This window comes from Zosterops lateralis, assembly GCF_965231275.1.
Source record: "Zosterops lateralis genome assembly, chromosome: 1".
Classification (NCBI taxonomy): domain Eukaryota; kingdom Metazoa; phylum Chordata; class Aves; order Passeriformes; family Zosteropidae; genus Zosterops; species Zosterops lateralis.
This window is the reverse complement of record NC_139762.1, coordinates 63906498-63914990: the sequence shown is the minus strand read 5'-3', so window position 1 is coordinate 63914990 and position 8493 is coordinate 63906498. Positions and strand designations below refer to the sequence as shown.

Below are 8493 nucleotides of genomic sequence, written 5' to 3'. Positions count from 1 at the left end.
CATATTTTGCTACGTTCACACAAGTGGCACTTAAAGAATATAGTCCAAATGCATTATTGTTCAGATCGTGTACATTTTTAACTTTCCTGAGGAAAGCATACTTTAATTAGCCAGCTGTAATCCAAATTAGAGTTTCTCATTTATTAAAGCTGTAAAAACACCTTAAACCAGCTGCATATGTCTGAAATAATGACAAAAATAACTGGATTAGCAAAAATTATCTGAATGTGAGAGAGCTATAAATAAATAGGAGGTGAATTGGACAGTCGGCAGATTCTGAGTTGGATTAAAAACATCTTACTTAAGCCAAAAACATGGCAACCAATATTTTCTGCTATAAAAATATTTGAGATGAATTTAGTTTTATGAAAGCTGTCAGAAGCTGAAATGAATAGCAGAAGTTCTCTGTTTATTTACAAACCAGTGCTATACCTGAAGAGTAAAGCGAGGTACCTTATACGCAGTGACAGCAAATCTTCGATTGTATTCAGAAATCCTTTTTGCTGGTGGATAAGAATGACCTGTATGTTCACATTCTCTTGGAGTAACCTCTGCCTTGATAACACTTGTCATTTGAGCAAATGATATGACAGGTCTGTGAGGTGGATTACTACTGTCCACTAGAGGCTGTAATGAGACCAACAATGTCATTTTATGACAGATTGAAGACTTGAACTGTAACGATCAATAATTGTGAGATTACTTTTCACACTCAATACACTGTCAATGACTGCATTTCCCTGAATGTTAGTGTTAAAAAAAATCCAACTTATTACGCCTCCTGTTCTCCCATTTTTTATAAGTACTATTAATTGTATAAAACATGTTGTGTAGTTGGCACATTACAACTAGTGAATTGAAAAATAGTTTCTTCTAGACAGTGTGCATCTTGCATGCCAAATTGTTTAGCATCTTTTGGTCAGTACTATATTCTCCTAGGAGTCCTATCAGTTTCAGCACATCATCAGCATAAAATGAAAATGCTTGGTTCTACATGGGTTCTTGTGTCCCACTCACTTGCCTTCATCAGCACCTCGATGTTTTGTGGAATCCTTTGGGCAGGGAATATATTAAGGCCCAGTGTAGGCCCTTGGCAGGGGAGTTGCTGAGGCACAAGGACATCTTGTGACATCACTGCACAATCCTGTGTGTTAGGCCATGTTGGTAGAGGCATTGTCCCCTCATCCCTTGTCTGTTAATGCAAACAACATGTATCAAGTCACAACAAAGGTGAGAGTTTCTTATGAACCTGACATGGCTGGTGGCAGTTGTGGCACTTCCCAGAGCCATGGGTTAAGTGCTTGCTGGCTCAGGAAAGCACTATTGCTTTAACTTAGAATGCACTTACATTGTGGGGGTCTCTTTTCTACTCTGAAGCAGAAACATAGACAAAGATGTAAAACCCTAGAGTATACAGTGGCAAAAAATGAGGGTCCTGAGGCAAACACTATAGTCACAGAGTGGAGGAACACACAAGCCTCTTACATGAGCCTGCTGCAGAAGGGAAAGTTGCCCAAAGCTTGCTTCAGCATGAATGTGGCTTCTCTTTCTCTGCTTGTGCCACACCTCTTGGCAAGGTGAATGTTTGAGAAGGAAAGATTCCTTTCTCCTGAGGTAACACTCCATACTACTGGAATAAAAAAGGTGGCAGACAGAATGCTTTGTACTCTGAATTGAACCTTAGTGATGGGTTTTCAGTTTCTCCGGGGCTTCCACTTGATTTTCAGTAATCTCCAGTCTTTGTCTCTTTCCCTTGGTTCCTTTTATTAAATCACTGAACCTTACATTAGCTGGGTGAATACAATTTTGCTGTCTGCTTTGCCACTGTAGATTCACTCACTGTACTGCTGAGTGGCATGTTTGTCCAGGTATCTTGGCCTGTTGCTGCTTCTGTCTCCAGATCACTGCTAGAACAGAAAATCATGTTGATTTTCATAGTGAATCTGAACTAAAAAAGATACAGGAGGTGCTGTGGCAAAAGATCCTTATGTTTCATAAAGCTAGTCTGTATTACAGTATCAACTCTTAAATCCAGAACGCTGCAGCTTACAATGTTATTACTACGTTCTTTAGCAATTACAGTAAGCCAGTACAGTCCTTTATAAAAGGGACTCCTTTGCTGATCTGCATAATGGCAGGCTGAGTCCTAGGGTACTTTGCATCTCGACTCTAATGCTAGACTTAATTTGTAGCTAAAACCTCATGCTAATATAAAACGGACACATAGGAGGTATACCTGCTAGAAACCTGGCACCTTGGAGTTTATTGTCGTGGCAAATTGGTACAAGCTGCAATAAGCAGCTTGATCTGGATGGCCATGTTACGTGGAGTGCACATCTCAGGCCTTTCTGAGGCCTGGGACCCCGCAGCATCCAGGTCCTTGGAGCTGGCGTGTAACAGCCTTTGGTATTTATGCAACATTTTTTTGCAATGTCCTTGGGGTGGGGAGAGGCCTCTGTGCTCTACTTCTCTTCCTGATGCCAAAGCAGAGAGTCGAAGGCTTCTTATGGGCCACTGTTGGGTTGCATGCAAACACAGCATCCCACTATCCTTTGGCTGCGCTCATCCTATTCATTGCTTTCATAATTTGTTTTACTTCTTTAAGTTGTACCTAGCTTGATAAGTTGACTTTTTGGGTGTGGGTGTGTGTGTGGAGGGGGGGGAGTTTGCTTGGTTTTAATTTTTTTTTATTTTTTTTAATGTGAAGACCAGACTGAGACAGTCCAGAAGGAAGATATTTTCTCTGGTATCTGTTTTGCATCTGTGCTTGTTACTTGCCCATCACTGCAGTTTATGGAACTCGCAGACACCTGTATTGAGAGAAGTAAGAGAGTAACTCACTGATGCTGGAGTGCCAGGGGAGTTTAAGTTGCCATATGTGGGGGGGGGCTGGGGGGAAGTTCAGGAGAGGGTCACAGTGGTCTACAGACAACTGGGAGAGATGCAAAGGGATCTTTGATGAAACCAGCGCTGAGGAATCCAGAGGGAGTTAGTACCCAAACATGCGTGGTTCAGCCCTGCCTGTCTTGTAGTTCAGTGACGGTATGACTCAGAGTCTCTTTGGTCTGAATGAAGTGGAAGGTACTTTCTTACAAAGCAACTCAAGTATATGCCAAGGATCCGGATAAATAAAACTAATTCAGAAAAAGGGAGTGGGATGCAAGCTCTTGCTCTAAATCACTTCACAGCTCGCCACAGCAAAATGCAATATGGCATCTTAAATAAAATCACCCTCTTCTGACTCTCGCAGAGGCTGCTTCAGAGCATTCCCTGGTTTCCAGCACAGTTTTATTTCCTCCCTTAGAGAGACAGACCAGCCTTGACTGAGCCACCGATTTTCATGCATCCTTTAAACCAGCATTCCGTGCCATTTCTGAAGGACAGCACACGTCGCTAGCTGTCTGTTTCTTCCCCCTTAAACAATATAGGTTTAGGGTTGGTTTTTTTTTTTTTTTCTTCTTCTTTTTCCCCTCCCCATCTCATTTCTTTCCGCCTGCAAAGTGATTTGAGAGCCCCGCGACGCAGCCTGCTACAGGAACGGGGACTTGTCTGCAACACTGGCGTGCGCAGGGATTAATCCCACTGTAGAGAGCCAGCCTGGTCTTTGAAGTGTTCCAAGGGGAAGGAGGAGGTAAGTGTCGAGGCGAGCCCCCAGCCCCCCTCACCGCCCCCGGGCAGCGTGCGGCGGCCCGCAAAGGGTTAAAGGCCGCCTTGGCCCGGCGGTGCCGTGCGTATGCAATAATCTGTGTGGCTCTCTTGGCCGACTGCCAGAGTGTTGCCTTGCCTCCTCCTCCTCCTCCCTTCTCTCCCCCCCCTTCCCTCCCCCCCCCGCCTTTTGCATGAAGTAGGATCCTTGAGCTGTTGCAGAGGCAGCCAACTGCTCCATATTTGGCTTCTATTACCCATTTACATGCTGGAGAGCGGAGAGGGAGCGAGCGCTGTACCGCAGACATCATTTCTACTACACTGGTGGAGACATCCCGGACCTGTGTCACTGCAGGGGGAAGGAAAAAAGCCAAACAAACAAAAAGCAGACCCAAGCCCCGTGACCAGCTAGGAAGACATTTGTGTGCGAATCTCTCTCTGACCCCCCACCCCCGCCAACCCCACCTCCACTGACACTTTACAGTAAGTGGCTTTTTTTTCCTCCTCTGCTTTCTGCCTCCCCCCCCCCCCCCCACCCGCCCCCGGCTTCTTCCCTTGTTTAGACTGCAAACCGCCGGCGATTTCTAGCTGGAAAAACACGGGGCTGGGAGGGCAGGGGAGCGCGCTGCCCACCCCGGCTCGGGGCTGCGGCCCCCCCGGCCCCCCCGGCCCGGCCCGCAGGCTCTACTGCCGCCGCGGCCCGGCCCTGAGGGGAGAGGAGGGAGGGAGGGAGAAGCAGGGAGGGAGAAGGGGGCGGCCGTGCAATGGCCGAGAACGCGGCGCAGGGAGCGGAGCGGGGATGCGGGACACGGGGGGAAGCGGGGGCCGCGGCGGGAGCCGCTGGTACAGCCCTGCCCCCCCTGCCCCGCTCCTTCCTCCTTCTTCCCCCCCCCGCTCCCGCTTCCCCCGGCCCGGGCGGGGTGTGGGTGGCCGCGGGGACGGTGGACATTTTGCCAGTGGCGGCTGCCCCCGGTGCGGCGGCCTCGGGGTGTGTGAGACTGCGCCTGTGTGCGGGCGGGGGGGCGGCGTGCGGGGCCGGTGCGTGTGAGGTGTAAGTGTGTGTGTGTGTGAGAGTGCGTGCGAGCCTGGGCTCCGCTCTGTGCGTGTGTCTGCCTGCGGGGGTGCGGTGCCGGTGCGGTGCGGTGTGTGTGCGGTGTGTGTGCGGTGTGTGTGCGGTGTGTGTGCGGTGTGTGTGTGCGGGGCTGCGGTGTGTGTGTGTGCGGTGTGTGTGCGGTGCGGAGCCGTGTGTGTGTGTGTGTGCGCGGAGGGGGGGCCGTGCGGGGCGCGTACGCCGGGCGGACCCGGCGGGGCGCAGCGCGGGGCCGGTCGCCGGCAGGGCCGGTCGCCGCCACCGCACGGCGTATGTAGTACGGGGCTGGGCGGCTGCCGGAGGGTGAATGAAGCGAGGAGGAGGAGGAGGCGGCGGCGGCGGGGGAGGCGGCGCTGGCGCTGGGATGTGCCCGGCAGCAGCTCCGCTCCGCTTCACTCAGGGCCCAGGCCGGCTGCAGACGCCACCCGGTACTGCCGGGAGGGACGGGGCGGGAGGGATGGGGGAAGGGGGGCCCCGCCCGCCTGCCCGCGGCCGTGGGGTCCGGCCGGCGGCTCCCCGAGGGGAAGCGGGGCCGGGGTTCCCCCCCGCCGCCGCCGCCCCGGGGCTCCGCTCCCCTCCGGTGGCGGCCGCTGCCCTCCGGCCGCTCACCGATCCCCCGCCGCCGCCGGGTTTGCTTGGCTCGGGTGGGGGTGCTAGGATTGCGGGGGTTTGGGTTGGTTGTTGGTTGGTTTGGTGTTTTGTTGTTTCTTTCTTTTTTTTTTTTTTTTTTTTTTTTGGGCGCCCTAAGGTATCGTAATTACCGGCAGAAAAAAAAAAAAACCCAAATAAATGACCCCGTGTACGGTTGTGGGTGCTGGATCCGTCAGTGTGATTCCCGAGAATATTAAAGTCTAAATTAAAGCGTGCTGGAAAAGCGTTAGCTCCTACTGTAATAGTAATAGCGGTAATAATAAAATGACAGAATTGGGAGCGATTTACATGTTATTGAAGAGGAGGAATTACTGAAGAGTAATAATAGAAAAGAAAACAAGTCGGAAGCCCGTTATATAATGCACTGTGTAGACAACGAGAGCGACAGGCTATTTTTATTTTGTTTACCGTATGCTGTGTAATAGGGACTCCTCCGAGCAGCATCTCTTCCCTGTGAGCCCCAACTCCAGATAGAATTGGGGGAAAAAAATTTTAGGCATTTCTTTTACGACCAGACGAAGAAATCTAGGTTTGTAAAACCTTCCTCTTTACAAATGATTCTTCTGTACAGAACGGGAAGGGTGTGTAGGTAAATGACCTTTGCCGGAGACCTTTTCCCTTTCATATGGTAAAGAAATTCATATTTTGTAACACAGCTTACACTTTAACCTTTAACGCTCATGGTTATGTATTTTATGCAGGAATGGTTACTTTACACGTCAGATACGGTCAGGCATAGTGAGTTACTCTGCTGACACACTGATAAGTCAAGGACTTTTAATTTCAGTTTCGAATGAAACCGTCCCCTAAAGGAAAATCCCGGCTTCGTCTTCATCTATTTCTGTCCGGGTGATAGAGACGGTGCAGTTTTATCATATGGAGCAAGGGTTATGAATGGGGGAGAGGGAAATTGAGAACGGCCAGGGAAAATATTGCGCCGTAGTTATTTTTGTGATATGTGCTGCAAGATCATAGTAGTAATTGTACGTGATCGCACCTAATTTGTTCATAAAACTGGCCCGGTATTTTACGGGTAGCAGCTGTTTTGAAAGAGTGGCCGTAATCTCCTCACTCTTTACGTAAGGCAGGAGTCGATAGGTTTTCCTCCGCGCTCGGCTATCTGTCTGTCTGTCTGTCTGTCTGTCTCTCTCATCATGTAGCGACATGTCAGCGGTGCCGGCTTTCAGCGCGCTTACTCCAGCCCCGATCAGTCATGTAATTAGATCAGGCTGCCATGGTAACAGACGGGATTCACCGTGCTCACCGGCCAGCCAGGTGCGTGTGCGGCTGCCGGGCGACCCAGCGGGCCACCGCCAGCCCCGCCTGTGCCGCCTCGGTGGCGAGCGGCCGGCGCGGCCACCGCCTCGGGCTTTCCGAAAATTGAGAGATGCCGGTGGTGGGCTCCTAATGGCCGGACTTCTCGGCAAGGGTGTTCTTTGCCCGCTGGAGTGTCAGGCAGATGGGGCCGTACGTGGCACGCTTAGCGGGTCAGCCAAATCGTCAGTCCCACTCGCGTGTGTTACTAGCGAATTAATGAAGGCGTGGTGCTTTGTAAATACGCTTTTGGCTTATACAAGCTGGCATGAAAGTTTCTTCTGAGTTTTCCTTTAATTTTTTTTTTCCTTCCCCCCCATCTCCCTGGCTTCCCCCCCCTCCCGCCTGTCTGGTTTAACTCTTTGCTGGCTGTAGGAGTGTTTGTTAACAGTTCCCATTCCAGCATTTTCATCGTAGGCCACAGGCTTGTTTTTCTCCACTCCTTTACTGTACTTTACACCCTCCAGCCAGTAAGATGAAAATTGGTGGTACTTGATGTCAGTATTGTCACTCTGGCTTTGTTAAGCCTCCTCGTAGTTCTTAGCAAGGTCTAGACCCTTTTTGTGTTAGGTGAAAGCCGACTGCAGTTTCTCATTATAAAATGCTAAATATATACTATCAAAAACAGTTTTTGCTTCAGCAAACACTTTGTTTCTAGTATGGACGTATTTTTTGCATTTGTGCTCATCAAAATATTATAGCCGTGCAGCAGGAGACTCTATGACATAGTTTATAATACTGTCAAAGGATATGCAATATAATTAGCATTGAACTTCATGTTGCTCTTAAAAACATGTTTCACAAGCAATGTATATTTGTCTTCATTCTCATTGTTTGAACATCACTCTTTTAAGCCTCTCTTCCATAAATGTAGGTATAATTTTTTAAAAGCACCAAATTTGGCACTGTGTTCTAATGTCATAAATCTGGAGCAGCTCCAGGGGATGGGATTGTGAGCCACTTACATGGGTGTATATCTCAAATAACTCCATTTATTGGACTTAATCCAGGCTTGTAGTAGAGTAACCGAGCTCAGAAAGTGATCTGTGTATCACTGTTATTTTCTCTATATTGCTTTTCATGGTAAAAAGCACTGTGGGCTTAAATAGGATTTTTGCCTGATTAAGGAGCTGCATTAAGTGTCTATAGAAGTGGGTAACACCCCTACTCCAGTCACTAATCTTGGGTGCACTTACACTAATATTGAACTTGGCCCGGAGGATTTGGTGTCTCACTGATGAGGAATCATCAGCACCCACAGCTCCTGAGCGTTTGTAGTACCAGGCTGGAACATAAAGCAATCCAGAAATATCTCAGTAAAATAGATATTTTAATCACTCTGATGGTAAAGCACTGGAGCTGGAGGAGGAGGCAATGAGAAATGCCTGTTGGTGGTTCAGCTCTTGTGGTGACAGGCAGCAGCAGTCTTGGGTTTGGTGTGATGAGTTTGCAGGTCTCAGCCTGCCTGCCGAGCAGGAGCCTTTCTTCTTGGAGGGGTGAGGGGACGGGGTGTTTGCAGGCAATTTCCTGCACTGGAGTGCAGCTTCTCAGTGCCTCAACTAACTTGCCCTTCTGGCTAGGAGAGAATAACCTCTGCTCAGTGCAGTCCACCTCTGTTTTGGGCCTCCATTCTGAGGAAGTGGCTTGAAATAGAAGAGCTTGTTAGGAGGACTGGCTGGAGAGAGTGGAACAGTCATGAGCAGGACGACTCCTGTACTGTGAGCCTTTGTGTGCTGCATGCTGCTTATACATATTTTATTGTAAGACAAATTACCTGTGTGACTAAGAGTGCT

General features: G+C 49.3%; 1 protein-coding gene across 12 annotated transcripts in view; it reads left to right on the top strand.

Moving 5' to 3' along the window:
* Positions 1–3165: 3165 nt before the first annotated feature.
* The window catches only part of ATXN1 (ataxin 1), a 214799-nt gene continuing 209471 nt past the window's right edge, over positions 3166–8493 (top strand). For 8 of the 12 annotated variants that reach the window (XM_083856489.1, XM_083856485.1, XM_083856486.1 and 5 more), the window contains exon 1: positions 3845–4128. The gene's annotated coding sequence lies outside the window, so the exon portion shown is untranslated. Of the gene's footprint in view, positions 3632–3844; positions 4129–4587; positions 4634–4875; positions 5164–6538; positions 6662–8493 lie in introns of those variants that run through there. The other 4 variants (XM_083856487.1, XM_083856494.1, XM_083856490.1 and 1 more) reach the window with 4 other exon arrangements.